This window comes from Gossypium raimondii, chromosome 10, assembly GCF_025698545.1.
Source record: "Gossypium raimondii isolate GPD5lz chromosome 10, ASM2569854v1, whole genome shotgun sequence".
Taxonomy (NCBI): Eukaryota; Viridiplantae; Streptophyta; class Magnoliopsida; order Malvales; family Malvaceae; genus Gossypium; species Gossypium raimondii.
Genome location: NC_068574.1, coordinates 3,269,602 through 3,288,081, shown reverse-complemented (window position 1 = coordinate 3,288,081; position 18,480 = coordinate 3,269,602). Strand labels below are relative to the sequence as shown.

Genomic DNA, 18,480 nt, shown 5'->3' with positions numbered 1-18,480 from the left:
TAGCGACTATCATTTGCGTGAAGACTGAAATTTCAAAATTCGGGACTTATAATGATCTAATTCGAGAAAATGGATTAAATCTATAACTATATGAATTAAATTTAACTAAACATATTTAATTGCTATTGTTTGTGTCGAGACTAAATTTTCAAAAATTAAAAAGTATTGGGACTAAAAGTGACCAACTTGAAAAGTACAAAGACTAAAAGTGATCAATTAAAAATACAAGGACTAAATCTATAACTTTTACAAAGTACATGGACTAATAACAAAATTTAACCTATTTTATATTACATTTCTAACAAATGAATTCTTAAAAATCACAATACGTTAAAATATAAATTTCCAAATAAAACTTATATTTCTACCCTCCAAGTTATTTTAAATCTAAAATCTTCTTCGTACATCATTTTTACATGTATTTTCATCCATTTAACAGTCCAAGCTACTGTTGATAACTTGAAAAATTAAGTAATTTAACTACTGAATTTAAATTATAAATATTTTAATATATTACTTAAAATTAATTGTGAAATATAATTAGATTGTTTGATAAATATAAATTACAAATTATAAAAATAAAATAAAATTCTACATTTTATACTTAAATTTTAAACATTTCACTTTATTCTAAATAAAAATCAAAATTTAAATGTAAAGTTTTTATAAGATAATATAATATTAAAATAAATTTAATTAATTAATTAAAAATATTCTCCATTAAATAATAAATAGCTCTTATTTCCTTATTATTTTCCAGAAAATTTCTATTATATTGTTTTTACTGAAAATATTAATTTTTTGATACTTTGCTATTATTATTAAGCATAAATCCAGTTGAAGTTTAAGGCGGTATACCTAACTAATTAAAACTTTGCCAAACCTCTTTTGTTTTTTTAGCTTTTAATTTTCTTAAAATAATTTTATCGTACATTTTGATCATATTTGTTCTTTTTAACCTAGTGTCTAAAATCATTCATAACTCTTTTTCAACCTATAAATAGGAGGATAATACACTTCAGCACACTCAAACCCACGTCCTCCTACATTGACAACAATGCACATATCGACTTTTTTAGGTGAATCATTTACAGTCATCCAAACTTAACACTAAATTTTATATAAAAAGGAAGAAAAATATTGATGAACTAGATTCGAACAAAACTTTATTTGCTTCACTTTCAAATAGTCTCGAAATAAAATAATTAATTTAAGGTTGAATATAAGATAAAATAAATTTCCAAATAATATAAGATATAGTATGGAGAGAGGCAAAGCTAAGCAGCCAATTGAACCCATTCCACATAGACAACCGTACAATGAAAATAACAGCTTAAGTTAGCAGTATCCAGTGCTGCCAAACACCTGTCGATTAAAATTAAATCTAGTGCTTGTCCTAGACGAGCCTGGACCATGTCATAGTGGAGCTTCTGCCTAACAATTTTCCAATCTTTAGGATATAAGCTTAATTGTGGGATACACTTACCTCCATCGGTGCAAAAGTAAGTAAATTTGCATTCTTTTGTATTTGTATTATAGATAATATTTTAACAATTTAATCCTCATATTTTATATTTCATTCATATAAATCATGCATGTCAAACTTGATGTACATTAAAATTTTCTAATTATTTATTTTATAGTATTTTAGATCGATGTGATAGAGATATCGAATTGGTTCAAAATTTTATATGTAAAAAACTTTCAACCATTCAATAAATATTAATATATATAACTTCAACGGTTTGATGGTTAAAATATTAATTGTATATAAAGGTACAAAAGGGTGTAATATTATTTTAGTTTTACACCACTATGTTAATTGATAACTAATATGGTTCCTACCCACTCTTGAGTTGGGTTGGTTACTTATTTTTGATTAAATCATAGATTAAAAATTTAAAAGTTACAATATACTCAAAGTTTTTGCACTCTTTATATATTTGGAATTTAATCTTCATATTCTTATTTTTAAGATTTTGATCCTTATATTTTTGAATTTTAAAGTTTAGGTCTATTTGTTAACACCGTCGAAATCCTTATGTTAAATTTGCTAGTGTGACATTATAAAATTAAAAAAAAACTCCTTGGTATCCATGTAACAAAAATGACATTATAATAGACTTGAATTTAATAGAGAATTTAATAGTGTTAACAATCTTAAAATTCACCTCCACATTTTAATAAGAAATAAAATATTTAAACTAACTAATGACAATATAAAAGTTTAGGCACCAAATTATGTCAAATTTAAAGTATAGAGATTAAATCTCAAATATGAAGCGAAATATGGGGATCAAAATTTAAATTTAGCCATTATTTTTGCATGTCAAGAGAAAAGAAAAAGAATGTCACGTGTGTCTAAATTATGTCAAAATATAGAAATCAAAACTCAAATTTGAGTGAAATATAGAAATCAAAATTGAAATTTAACTATTTTCGTAATATCCCGAAAATTACTCTGTAATACCCCAAAAATTACTATAGTAAGAAAGTAGGTATCCTTGATAGTAAAATAATGAAATAAAGTGACAAAAGGGAAATTTTGAGTTATGGCAACATTGAGAATTATATTATGACATATTAATTCAAGAAATGATTAAATTGCAAAAGTGAGAAAAGTTTTGTTACCCAAGAGTAAATACTCGAAATTTTAGGGGTTAAAGTGTAAATGCGAAAAAGTTGAAAGACCAATAGTGTAAATATTTTAAGGGTGGAATAATCTAGAAACTAAGGAAAATGGATGAATTAGGACCAATTTGAAAAGGTGAAGAATTTTGAGGGACTAAATCACAATTTTACCAAATTAAGTGATGACTCAAGGATGGAATTTTTAAAGATTATAAATGGTAAAATGGTCAATTAAAAGAGAGAAATCTAGAAGGCAATGATGATGTTGGTGATAATTTAGATTAATTAATTAAATAAATATTAATTTATTAATATTTTAATTTGATTTTTAAAATGATATTTTATTATTTTATTATTATTCTATTTAGTATATATATGGAAGGAAAGATGATGAATCTTCATCTTCTTCCCATGCATCCAACGTATGAAGAGAAAATAAAGAAATAAACTTTTTCTTTACAATTTGGTCCTTTCATAAAAATTTACCATTTTCACTTAGAAATCAAAAGAATTTTCATATCCATCAAGAGAGCAAGATAAGAAGGAGACAATGGGAAGCCTGAATATCAAGTTAGATTCAAGAAATAGAAGCTGGAGGAGATAGAAAATCAAGTTAAAGATTGAAATCAATAGGACAAGGTAAGAACATCAAGATTTCAATATATTTTTAAGTTTGTTATTATTGAAAAGCATGTAAATGATGTTATAGTAGAGTTTTCTTAAATAAAGTCTTATGTTCTTGCTATATTAGTGAAGGAAATAAGAGAAAGTGATGGAAAATATTATAGAGAAAATGAATAAGGAAGTTATAAACTTAGTAATCAACATTTTGCACTAAAACAGTTTTGGACAGCAGCAGTAGGCTAATTTCGAAAAATCACCATAAATTATGGAAATTGAATTAGAAGATGAAAAAATATGAAATTAAAGCTTATTGAGTCTATTTTCTCATAGAAGAAACGGTTTAAGTAATGGAATTTAAATCATGAGATATAATAAATTATGTGAGACAAAGTCAGAATGAATTTGGGTTCCCCTGTTCTGACTTTGGAAAATTATAAAAAATTTGAGAAAAATAATTATGGGCTTAAATTTATATGTTTAAAATCCTGAATGAGTCTATTTTCAAGAGAAACAAATGGGAACATCATCTGAATCCTGTACGAGGAGATAATTAATTTTTAGTGAAGAAGGGTTGAAACTGTTAGACAGCAGAACATGGGTACTTTTAAAGAATAAACTGTACTTATTGGCTAAACCAAAAATTCTGAAAATTTTATAGTAAGAATATATGTGATTCTAGTTTCAGATAAAATTAACGTATCTCAATTCAGAGTTACGTAGCTCAAGATATAAATAATTTTGTGACAATGACTCAAGTAGACAGCTTTGAATGAACAAATAAATAAATAGTGAAATTATAGATAATGTTACATATAAGCAAGTTATATACATTAAGGATGTAGAATGGAGAGGAGGAGGAGGAAAATATATGATTATTCAACTAGCATGAGTTTTCATTAAAAATGGCTAATTTGCATGTTTTAGGCTCAGGGACTAAATTGAATAAAAGTATTAGTAAATTTGTAAAAATGTCAAAAAAGTGACCAAATTGCATGAAATGAATTGTTTTATTATTTAAATTAATAAATTGAATGAAATATTAATTTATATCAAGATTGGGTGGAAATTCGAGGAAAATAGAAAATTACTAAAATGTCCCTAAATTTTGGTATTTCTGCAATTTAACCTGGTAAGTTTGTGTGTAACACCCCTTACCCGTATCCAACACCGGAATAGGGTACGAGGCATTACTAAAACACATACACTTGTAAACGTATTTAACCGAGTTATAAAATTTCATCTAAATTAAAACTTTCAAAATAATTAACATGCTTCTATAACTTTTAACAATATATCCTCAAAATATTATAATCATAATCATTGAGGCCTACGAGACCCGATACATACTCATGCAATTCAATGCTTCATTTCCATTCCATTCAATTCGTAATTTCTCATGCTCACAATTTAAATCATATCACTAGCAATTTCCATTTAATTCACGTACAACTCAATGACATTAAGTTCAACACTAATACATACTTACCATTTAACTCAACGTTTATCGATTACACCATTCAATAACACATTTATGAAATTCTCAATTTTGCAATGAAAATGTCACTTTAAAATAACAACATCATCCTGGTATAAATACACTACCACTTAACCATTTACTTTAATTTTTTTGGGCCCATTTGTCACTTACCATCCTTAATCAAATTAGGGAACGGTTACGGAAAATTGAGTACTTCACTTCCACTTTTCCATAGTATAACTATGGTCTTACGTATGATCACTTATCACTTGTCCCTGATCAGATAAGTGTAGCTAGGCTACCACTTATCACTTTGTCACTTGATCAGATAAGTGTAGCTAAAGCTACCACTTATCACTTTGTCACTTGATCAGATAAGTGTAGCTAAAGCTACCACTTATCACTTTGCCACTTGATCAGATAAGTGTAGCTAAAGCTACCACTTATCACTTTGCCACTTGATCAGATAAGTGTAGCTAAAGCTACCACTTATCACTTTGTCTCTTGATCAGATGAGTGTAGCTAAAGCTACCACTTATCACTTTGTCACTGATCAGAAATACTCAAATCCGACGTTCCGCTCAATTTGATCATTTATTTGGTTTTCGCATTTTTATTTTATTCTCATTTCAAAAATAAATATATCTCATCATACATTATATAATTCATGAAATTAACATTTAATCATTAATTTTCAGCCATATGAACTTACTATTTCATTACCTTTCCACACTCGTTTCCTATGCACATCACACAAGATATAAACATATCATTCAACCATAGTCGCAAACTAGTACATTGAAACATAATTCTTTTTGGAAATAATCACGTAATAAACCATTTCACTAAAGATTTCATAATTTAAACCTTACCACCCCTTTCATGATCACAATATTTATTCATATACCAAACTTTCCAACATGTGGTAATTCAATACCCATTCACGACATTACTTCATGCCAAATCATATACCAAAAATACAATACACACGTACTATAAACTTTATTTTCCCACATGAGCTTAAACCATGACCAATACTGCACAAATATATGCATCATTTCTATTTTATCGTTTATCAATTATAATTAAGCATATGACCAATTATACACAAATCATTCATATATTTCCCAATTTTTCCTCCTCCTCCTCTCCATTCCACATCCTTAATGTGTATAACACACTTAAACAACACTAGTTATAATTTCACTATTCACTCACATGTCTATTCAAAGCTGTTTACCCGAGTCAGAGTCACTAAATTATTTTTATCCAGAGCTACAGAGCTCCAAATTAAGATCCATTAATTTTCCCTGAAACTATACTCACATACCTTCTTACCATAAAATTTTCAGAATTTTTGGTTCAGCCAAATAGTACATTTTATTCTTTAAACTTTCCCCTATTTCGCTGTCTGATAGTTCCGACCACTCTTCACTAAAAATGAATTATCTAATTGTACAGAATTCAGATGATGTTTCCGTTTATTTCCTTTGAAAATAGACTCATTAATAATTCTAATCATATAAATTATAACTCATAATTATTTTTATTCAATTTTTTATGATTTTCCAAAGTCAGAACAGGGGAACCCGAATTCATTCTGACATTGTCTCACAAAATTTATTATATCTCATGATTTACAATTCCATTGCTTACATCGTTTCTTCTATGAGAAACTAAACTCAATGAGCTTTAATTTCAAATTTTATTCAACCTCTAATTCAATTCCCACAATTTTTGGTGATTTTTCAAAGTTATACTACTGCTGCTGTCCAAAACTGCTTTAGTGTAAAATGTTGATTTCCTTTTTGCCCCAAATTTCACAGTTTATACAATTCGGTCCTTTCTCAATTAACCCCTCAATTAATTTAATTTTCTCAATTAATAATTTACCTAGACATTATAAGTTGTTTCACAACTATTGAAATTCAGAATTTCCACATATAACTCTATCTTCAAACTCTTTTACTATTAGGTCCCAAACATTGACTTTCTATTCAATTCTTACAATAAAATCTGCATATGAACAATTTAAAACTCTAATTCCATGCTAAATCATCATATACTTCCAGCATGTATTCATAGCAACTTTCAACTTCTTTCATAGAATCAAAAACTAATGAATACAATAAGTGGGCCTAGTTGTAAAAGTCACAAAAACACAACATTTTCAAGAAATAATCAAGAATTGAACTTACCTGCAGTAAAAATAGGAAGAACCAGCTTAAGGAAACCCTTCTATGGTGTTTTTTCTGATGAGAATGCAGAAAAATAAAGAGAAATCTAGATAATTCCACTTTGGTCCTAACTTTATTAAGTAAATTTTGCAATATTCCAATTTTGCCCTTAATTCTCCTTACTTTGTTGCTGATTTCATGCCTCTGCCGTCCAGCCCAAATAGACCTTGGGTCTATTTTCCTTTTAAGCCCTCTTCCTTTTATCATTTAAGCTATTTAATCATTTCCCATAATTTTTCATTTGTTACAATTTAGTCCTTTTTGTTCAATTAATTATCGGAAGTTTAAAATTTCTTAACGAAACTTTAATACTAACTTTTTAACACTACATAAATATTTATAAAAATATTTATGGCTTGGTTTAAAATCCCCGAGGTCTCGATAACTCATTTTCGATTCTAATTATTTTAATATTTATTTCTAGTGTACTATTCACTATTTCAAAAATTTTCCTAACTTCACATTTAACTTATACTCACTAAATTAATAATATTTTCTACCCATTTGTCGAATTTAGTGATCTGGAATCACTGTTCCGACACCTCTGAAAATTCAGGCCATTATATTTTTCATCGTCGGATTTGTGGTCCCAAAACCACTGTTCCGACTAGACCCAAAATCAGGCTGTTACATCGTGTAACTTGAATTATATTCTTAAATGATTGAAATATATATATTGAATTGAGAAATTGATTTGAATTGTGAACATGAGAAATTGTGAATTGAATGAAATCGAAATGAAGCTTTGAATTACATGAGTAAATATCGGGTCTCGTAGGCCCTATTTGTTATGAATATAATATTTCGAGGATATGTTGTAAAGAATTATAAAAGCATGTTAATAATTTAAAAGTTTTAATTCGGATGAAATTTTTTAACTCGGTTTAAGACGTATGCAAATGTATGTCTTCTAGTAATGCCTCGTATCCTATTCCGAAGTCAAATACGGGTAAGGGGTGTTACAATGTGACATCGCCAGATTCGGTCATAACGTTTAGACCGGATTTGGGGTGTTACAATTTTATGTAATATTAAAGAAGTATGGGGAGAAGGAGACAAGAGCGAGGAGGTTTTTTTTAATATTAATATAAATTCTTTTTTTTTAATTGTTGAGTATTTTTCTGTTGCGTCTCATTAAATGGGACAATCGAATATTTATATACATGGTTATTGTTCATGGAATTGATGTTCTTAGTAGACTCTATACATGCAAGACACGTGTTCTGTTTTGGGCTGCCTGCAGGACTTCGTGTCCCCCACATATGAACTCCTTGGTAGAGGTGATCATGGGTTGGGCTACCTGGCCCGGCCCGACAGCCCGCCATAAAAATGAGAGGGTTCGAGTAAAAATATAGACCCAAAATATGGGGTTGGGCAAAAAAATTAGACCCATTTAAAAAATAGGTCGGGCCTCGGGTAAAACTTTTTTAGCTCGGCCTGGCCCGAATTATATATTAAATATATATATTTTTATTTTTAATCAAATATATATTATATATATTAAATATATATTTAATATGGGTTGGGCCGGGATCAAGATTAGCAATTTTCTTCTGGGTCAGGCTTGGACAAATTTTTAGGCCCATATTTCGGGCCGGGCCTGGGCCTAAAATTTTGTTTGGGTCTGGCCCGGCCCGGCCCATGATCACCTCTACTCCTTGGGTATATGTGAGCTGAGACAATGAGCTCCCCTTGCGAGCACCCCGTGGCATGTGCGACTTGAGACCGCGAGCGCCCATTGCTGACTTCCGGGTTGTGGGTGGGCGACCCGGACCTTATCTGGTTCTCGGGTTGGTGATCATAAGTACATAACAAAATTTTTTTGTATTTTTATATATTTTTAATTTTTATATATTATTAATTTTTGTCAACAATTATTTTTCATTTTTATATATTTCTTTGAAAGTTTTAGAATTAGGATCAATTTGAGATAATTTGTAAATTTTGAGGGTTAAGTTTTTAAAATTATGACTAAATCAATAAAATATGTAAAATTTGAGGTCTAAACTTGTTATTATACCAGTTTTTTAACTGCCACATCAACTTTTCGTTTGTGATTTTGGCGGGAATTATCAAAATGACCAAATTATGTAACGTGGGTGCTTAAATTGCAAACTTTTTATTTTAAGTACTTAAAATGAAAATTTTTTATAATTGAGTGACTATCTGTACAATTTACCCAAAAAATGGATATGAAGGCCTTAGGACATTGCTTTTATATATATAGTAATATAGATAATAAATATAAAAGCATAATTGAAATTTTTTTTAAAGGTTTTAGTTATTTGCCAACTATGAAATGTGAATAAATTAAAAACTAGGATAAAGTTTTTTCTTTTTAAATGTTGCAATTAATATTACTTCTCTCTATATAAACCTTCATCAATAGCATATTGATGATAAAATGTTTGAGGGTCCACTAGGCCAAGAGCCATAAAAAGAGGCTGTTTAAAGATGAGAGAAAAAGAAACAAGAGAGGATGAGTCGAGTTTTGAGGTTAAGGGTCTGTTTGATTGAAGGAATTGATTTTCTGGAAAATCATTTCCAACTTTTCCAGTGTTTGATTGGCGGAAAACATTTTCCATTTGGAAAATAAACTCCAAAACAAGGGAAAATGGGTTACATTTTAGGGAAAATGTCTTACCCTTTCAATTTCCGTAAGACATTTTTCATGCTCTCCTCTCTATCGCCTCATTCATTCCTTCCCTCATTTCCGGTAGAAAATTACTTACATTTATCGATTTTCCAAGAACTTGTTTTTTAATTATTCAATACTTTTTTTTAACACAATTACAAATAATTTATTTGATATTAATTTTTTCAATTTATAACGATTAATATTGTAGCTTAATAATTGAGTATTATTATAAATAAATCATTGCAATATATGTAAAAATAATTTAAAATATAAAATTTATTAATATATATCAATATATGTAAAACAATTTTTGAAAAATATTTCAGAAATCTACCAAACAGTAGAAAATATTTTACAGATTCAATCAAACACCGAAAATATTTTACATGATTCAATCAAACACCAGAAAATATTTTCCAGTAAATCATTTTACAGAAAAGTAAAATATTTTCCCGAAATCATTTTACGGAAAATATTTTACTGGTAATCAAACAGACCCTAAAAAAAGTTGGCAATTGAAAGTTATGTTTTCTCCATTGACTGAAAGGGGTAACTAAAGAAGACACTCGTAAGGCACATGCTCTCTCCTAATTGGTTGGCGATCAAATAAAGTAGCATAGCGTAGTTCTTGATATGTAATGGGTAATATTAGTGTTGTTGGGCAAAATTACAATATATCAAAGGTCGAAGTGGTTAGTAGAGGTGTTTATGGGCCGGGTTGGGCCTAGAAAAAATTTGACCTGCGTCCTAGGCCCAGGCCCGGTCCGGCCCGAAATATGGGCCTAAAATTTTGTCTAGTCCTAGCTCGGAAAAAAATTCCTAAGCCCCAGCTCGGCTCATTTTTTAATAAACACCAAAAAATTATTTTAAAAATAAAAAAAACAAAAAAAATTATTTTAAAAATATTTTAAAATTAAAAAAATTAAAAAAATATTTATTATATTCGGGCCGGGCCCGGGCCAAAAAAGTGGTTCCTGAGGCTCGGCCCGTTTTCTAAACAACCCTTTTTTTTTGCCCAAACCCATATTTCGGGCCTATATTTTTACCCGAACCCTCCCATATTTCGGGCGGGCCGTCGGGCCGGGCCACCCGGCCCATAAACACCTCTAGTGGTTAGGTGCAGTCTTACCTTTATTATTATTATTATTATTATTATTATTATTATTATTAATGAGCTAAATTTGAAAAAAAAAATCACTTTCAAAAAGACCCAAAAAAAAAATTTAATTCCAGCTTGAATACAAATTTTTTTTTTTTTAAATTATGACACGATTCAAGAACCCATTAATTCCAATTAAGATATAGAATCGAGAGCAGCCAATTGAACCCACCCACTACTCATAGACGACTTAAAATGAAAAATACGCTAGAAGGAGGGCTTGAACCTCCGACCTTGTGGTTAACAGCCACACGCTCTAACCAACTGAGCTATTCCAGCACATGTCAAATGGTATTCCTAATTAAATCTAAAGACATAACTTATTTTTTTAAGGTTTTAGTTATTTGCCAACCATGGAATGTCATTAAGTTAAAAAACTGATATAAATTTGAAAAAAAAATTGTTTGTATTAATTGAATTTTTTTTTTGCTGTAACTAATATTGTTAGCTTTACTTAAAAATTTATGATGGATAATATTATTGATGATAGAAAGTTGGAGAAAGTTGAAAGAGTTGTCACCTAAAAAAGTTGAGAGTAGTAGAAGGAAGTTATTTGGAAGGGAGAGGAAAAGGAACAAGAGAGGACGACTTGAGCTTTGAGGTTAGAGAAAGTTGGCAATTGGAAATCATGTCCTCTCTATTAGCTTTACAGGGATATTTAAAGGGCACACTCATAGGTTATCTGTCATCTCTTGATTAGTTGGCTATCATTCAAATTAAAATAATGTAAGCCTTCATGTTAGTTTGGCAATGTAACCTGATATGATGCGATTACAGAGTATGTGAGTAACAGGTAACAGGTAACAATTATCTTATAAGGTGAAGTACTTTGATTTGATGCAATCTTACTTCCTGTCAAGGTGTAGGGAATCTGCTTAGCAAAATTTGTATAATAAGAATTTTTTTCTTCTTTATTATTTTGAGTGAATTCTTTTTTTTAGTGAAGCATAAAAATATATTGTGAAAAAGTTTATATAAATATCTTTCATGTTATTTTTATGTGCTTAAAATATTATAAATTTTTTGTATTTTTTTAAATATTTTCATGCATTCATGTTATGTTGATGTCACTTTTATTGTGTCTAGTTATTTTTATATGCTTGTAATGATTTCTCAATCCATCCTTTATTATAACAATTGCATTGTTAAATCTAAATTTATTTGTTAATGTAATTATTATAAATATTGTTTAAAATTTTAATCTAATATTTTTGAGTGGGATATATTTTAGTGAAATAATTTTTTGGATAAATCTTAAAATTATACATTAACTTTGATTTAATGAACAATTTGATACGTGAACTTTGATTTAGTGCAATTATACACATGAAACTTTATTTTGGTTCAATCATTCACATTTAAATAAATACATCAATTTATTTATATATTGGATAAATATAATTATTTATGTATGCAATATATAAATATAAAATGATGCTATAGCAACAATTGTGTTAATAATTTGTGAGATTTGAATGAAATCAAAATTTCATGTATGAAATTACACAAAAATCAGCATTCATGTATAAAATTGCACATTAAACTTAAGGTCATGTATAATTTTGCGATTCATTCCTAAAAACTTTCTACGCTCGAAGTAGGAATGGCAGCGGGTCAGATATATGCTATTTTTGGATTATCTGAATACAAATCTGTAAATCTGTCGAAAAATTTGAATCCGCATATTATCCAAGTATTACTGTCCAAATTTGATTCCGCATTAAATACCATTATTCGTCGAATATCTAAATCAACAAAAAATTCAAATTTTACATTTTCAATCAAATGTCGGATATCCAAATCTGCAAAAATCCGAATTCGGATCCGCAAAATAATATAAAATCAAACAAAAAAATTAATTTTAAATAAAATTTATTTATAATTAATAATAAATAAATGCAATTTAAAAATAGTTAAATAACAATCCAAACAGATTAAGCATAATAATTTCACAATAATTTAAATATACTTAATAACTTAAACATAAGAATTCGAACAAATTGAAAGTTCCATAACAATGCAAAAAAATTCCAAATTTAACATTTTCAATCAATACGTAGAATATTTGAATCCATAAAATAATATAAAATCAAACCAAAAGATTAATTTTAAATAAAATTTATTCATAACTAACAATAAATAAATGCAAATTAACAAAAATAGTTAAATAACAATTCAAACAAATTAAACATAATAATATTAAAACAATTTAAATATACCAAATACTTTAAAATAATAATTCCAAAAATATTAGAAGTTCCATAACAATTGAAATAGTTTAATTACTTAACCCATGCTAATTGTATATATTATAATCTATTATAAATTTAGATAGATAGGTACGGTTTAAGGTTACGTACCATTAATCTACAAAAAAAATACGTACCATTAATATAATAATGTGCATTAGAATATCATAATTGTTTACATATTATGAATAATCTATTTTAATTATACAATGGTCCGTGTATATATTATAATCGCCATAAAGCTAGTTATACATTTAGGGTTTAAGCTTACATATCATTAATATAAATATCGGGATTATATATAAGATACATATAGTTAATAACCTACCTTAATTATATAATATTAATTGTATATTTTATAATCTACCATAAAAGTGGTTATACATTTAAGGTTTAGGTTGCATATCATTAATAAAAGGATGCATATTATAATATTGTAATTGTTTAATTATTATACATTTGTAATTTACTTATACTATATGTAGTTAAGTGCATATGTATTCTTTTTTAATATAATATGTACTGAATATAATTATATTCAACATTATTAAAAATATTAATTAAAATTTTTAAATTTAGGGATTTCGATGATTTTTTTATTGTTCGATTAGGTTTACAAATACAAAAGAATATAGTTCAAGAGAACCTAAATGAGATTTTAAGAAAAATGATATGTCAAGGAAGATATCTTTTCTAATAAAATTATTATATTTAATTTTATTATTAATTATTACATTTAATTTAGGGAATATTTTTATTATATATTTCACTTATTAATTTGTGTGAATTATAATTAATATTTAAAGGAAGTATGGATGGTAAAAAACTTAATTTTATGTATAACCAATAAATCCATATGTTAAATATTCGAGGGAATCTATTTGCATCTATTTTAAATTCACAGCGGATAATAATTTTAATATCTGAATTCTGATGGATTATTTTAGTTTCGGAATTAACTTTTTTTATAGGCCCAAACATTGATCTCACAAGGCCCCAAAATTGAGGGGCTCGTTTTGTTTTTAAAGGGGAACCACATTTTTCCTCCAGAATTTGTAACCAAACTCAAGTGAAGATTGGATATTGAAAATATCAAAATTTCGAGACATTAAAGGCAAAAGCTTTATTTTAAAAAAGCTTGAAAATTAGAAAAGATTAAAAGTGATATTATTTTTCTTAACTCATGATTGTACCTTTATAACTTAATTCTGAAATCTCAATTATAAGATATAACTCCGAGTTGAATTTAAAATATTAGATTTGTGCAAAAAATTAAGCATGTTTAAAATATAAAGTAGACTTAAATTCTAATATTTAAGGTGGATTTTAATCATTTATTAATTTTATAATATGTTGCATAAATTATATTATTTTATATATTATGATATTCGACAATTAAATTAAATTATACAACATTGGAATTTTGAAAAATAATTATTCGATTAGGGAAAAGAAAGAAAATTAAAGGAAACAAAAACACAGAAATTAAAAGTTAGGAAATGTATTATTTTTCTTTAGTTTGATAGTTGTTGCAATTGATTTCCTTCGAAGGCCTTTAATTATTGATTTGTTAATTTTAGAATTTTAATAAAAGGAAAAATAAATTATTAACATTTAAAAATTAAATTGTCAAATATAAAAATAAGGATAATTTTTTAAGAAAATAGAAATAATAATTGAGTATAGATTAACTATTTATAGAATTGAGTAGATTTAAAAAATGTTGAGACCTATATTTTATGCCGTGAAGCGCTTAAATAAATATAAAATATATTAACCGTACACATATATTCGACCCGAACTTACGCGTTTGTGCCCATATATTAACACTACTCAATTAGAAAAAAAGAGAAACTAGAAATTGATTTGAACGGCATTATGTCAGTTTGATTGTGATTCAAATTTATTTATTCAGTTAAATTTTAGATTGATTATTTACAACTTAAATACATTCCTTTCAATTCAAATTCACAAGTCAAAAGCTGCGATTAGTTTAGTCAAATTGAATTATATTTTCTATTTAATTCATAATTAGATTTTATTAATTTATAATTTAAAGACAAACATTTATATTTTTATATGTAAATCAAAGAAAATAACTCTAAAAGACTACATAAAATATTTTAGAAAAATAAAAATTCAAGCAGTTAATTTGATTCAATTATCTTTAATATTTTATTTAAATTCAATTCGATTTTAAAATCAAAATACTACATAATAATTATAATCTTTTAAAAAAATACTTTTAAAATTATTGATAAAGGAAAAAGGGAATAAAGAGCATGACATCATTTCTACATCCATACTTGATAGTTTAAAGACTATAAATATTAGAAAATGTCTATTTGAAAGAATATCTTGGAAAACGCTTGGAAACGCTCTTGGCGCAAATTAGCATGTCTATTTGTGTTTCTTTTAGGGGTTTAAGCTGTGATTTTTCAGATTATAAACTTTTGATGGATTGGAGGGAGTTATTTGATGTTGGAATCAGTGATTATGTTTGGGCAAACCACCAAATTTCAGTCACATGTAGAAGCTTATCTCATTGCTTTGAGGGAAAAATGGTTTGGTGGATGTTAAATCAACAGGGGAAAATGTTTTCATGGTTCAATTCTCGACTACTGAGGTGAGGGGTTAGGTGCTTGAACATGGACCTTGGCATATCAAAACAAGCCTGTTATCGTTCGGAGATGGGAGCCAGGTATAAAATCTCTGAAATTTGATTTGAAGAAACTTCCTGTTCGGATCCATCTTAGTCGTGTTACTTGAATTGTATACTACAATTGGTCTGAGTTACATAGCTAGTGCATTAGGGATTCCTCTATACATGGATAGCATCACAGCTGGGCAACAAAGACTTTCTTATGTGAAAGTATATGTTAAGATGGCCGCAAACTTAGTTTTACCTAGGTCAATTGATGTTGAGTTGAGGGATAACTTTATTGCCACTACTTCTATTGGTTTTCCTTGGATTCCACAACGATGTTCCGAATGTTGCATATTTGGGCACGAGGATAAGGGATGTATAAAACAGGTTGAAGAACCGGTTAAGAAGTGGGTTCCAAATGTGAGTAATAACGATGGATAAAATTAATTGACTGAAGAATCAGTGAGAAGAACTGACGTTGGCTCTGTTGTGGCATGTGGAAAAGAAGTTGTACTTGAAGCTAATAGGTTTAAGGACTATGGGAGTTTGAAGACTAAAAAGAGCAGTAATAAGGGGAAGCAAGTCTTGACTGGTTCTTCTAATAGATTTGCGATTCTTGAAACTGTAAATTTGGTGGAAGATCAAATTATCGAAATAGTCGAAATAGAGAGATTTGAACATACTGAGATTGGGAAAATTGGCCATGGGGAATGAGAGTCTATAAATATTGTTGATATGGGTGTTTCTAATAAGAAACCTAGAGCTGCAGTTGTTGGGGTAGTTAACTCAGTAAAAAGCTTAAAGAGTAAAAGAAATGTGCAAATTTCAAAGGAGTAAAAAAGGAAATAAGGTAGTACTAGCTGCCTATGGAAGTTTACCATCTAACTCTACATCATGAGTTGTTTTGTGTGAAGTGTGATCTGCCGTAATTTGATATGGTAAATTAGGCTTTCCCGATACACTTAAGGAGCTTATTCTTAAGCAAAGTAGCGTTTTTTTCGTAGTTTTTTTTTGTATTTTTTAGGTTTTAAGTTAATAAGTGTGAATGGCTTGTTTTTACTTATTTTGAAACCCAAATTGACCAATTGTGCCATTGGGGGCCCTAACGTATGGTTGAGTGATGTAAGGACGTGTTGGAAGATGAAATCGAGCAAGAACAACATCAAAGAAGAGGGTATTGCGATATCTAAACATTGGAATCGCGATACCTCCAACAGACCCGAGATTAGAGACCAATCTTCAATGGTATCGCGATATCCACTTTGGGTATCGCAATATCCATTTGCCAAGAAGCACTCTAAGATCAAGAGTGTTTGAGTTATCGTGATACCGATATCGTGTGGGGACAAAAATTAACAAAAAAGGGTAATCTTTGTCCCCCGAAGCACCAATCATTGAATGCCTGTTCAAGGGTATTTTAGGCATAAGAATTGGGTCATAATAACTGTTATATCAATCGAAATTTGACTGAGAGAAAAAAAGAGGGCCACATTAGCTTAGTTTAAGTTTAGTTTTCTCTAGGTTTTCTCTTAGCTTTTCATTCTCTTCTTTTAGGGTTTCTTATTTTCATTTCCTTAGTTGTAGATTTAAAATTTCTTTGCAAATTTTCTTCTTGTTTTAGTTGTTCTTAGGGTTATTTGCACTTTTAGTCAATGTACTTTGGTTGTAAGACATTTTCAGCTTTAGCTTAATGTGTTTCAGTTTCTTTTACTTTGCACCTGTTAAAGTTTATTCCTTTTATATTTATTGCTTTAGATTTTCTTGTTGAATGCTTTACTTTACATGCTTTTCTTTACATGCCCTTTTAAATTTTCTTGCAAAAAAATCTCAACTTTTAACTTTTTTTTTAAAGTTTTTCTTTAATGGCTTCCTTGCTTTCATTTTCATATTTATTAGTTTTATTTTTAGCATGAGTAGCTAAACCTTTAAGGGGGTTGGTGGATGAAGATGTGGTGAGCTAATTTTTTGGATAAATGACCAAATCGTAATAAATTGGACTAATTTGAATGAACCTAAAAACCTAGTAATTTTAGTTTTTAATCAATTATTCAATTTATTCAGTTAAATAATATAAAGACAATAATTACTATACTTTTAGTATTCGTGAGAACGATATCTTTGCTTACTGTAGCTAACTATTAATTGATAGGTGCACTTGTCTTAGTCAAATTTTTAGTTGGTTTACAACGCATCAAGTTTTTGGCGTCATTGTTGGGGACTAAAATATGAAGAAAACTTTATTTCTATTAATTTCGCCAATTTTTATTTTTATTTTAATATTTTTTATTTTTAATTTAATTTTTACATTTTAAATTTTCTTTTCTTTGATTCTTATAGGTTCTTTTAGTTTATGACTAGAGGTAACTCGTTAGAACCAATAGTTTTTACAGTGAGATTGAAAGAACTACCTACAGAAATCGTAGAGAGGTTAGAGAAGCAAGGCAAGGTCAACAAGTTTTAATAAATGATCAATAGGAAAATGATATTACTATGGAGATGGATGATAATCAAATAATCAACCCTATTACACCTCTTGCTCCTTGTACTATGTATGGCTATGCTAAGCCTACTTTGGTTGGGGTCGAATCGAGTATTTTCAGACCAATAGTTGCTGCAAATAATTTTGAGATTTAGTTGTGAAACTTCAATATAAATAGTAAGTAGAGAGTCCATAAGGGATGTAGTTGAAGTTACCTTATATACCGAGGCTTAAGATTGAAAATTATGACTATTTCGATTTTAGAGGCTAAATTGAATAAAATGTAAAACTTTAGGGGTATCAAAAAATGAAATTTCATAGGGTCATTCATGTCATTGC

The 18,480-nt window shown here is 28.3% G+C and overlaps 1 non-coding gene across 1 annotated transcript; it reads right to left on the bottom strand.

Moving 5' to 3' along the window:
* Window positions 1–10,971: 10,971 nt before the first annotated feature.
* TRNAN-GUU (transfer RNA asparagine (anticodon GUU)) lies at window positions 10,972–11,045 on the bottom strand. Its single transcript has one exon. It is a non-coding gene; the product is annotated as a tRNA-Asn (tRNA).
* Between the last annotated feature and the right edge of the window lie 7,435 nt (window positions 11,046–18,480).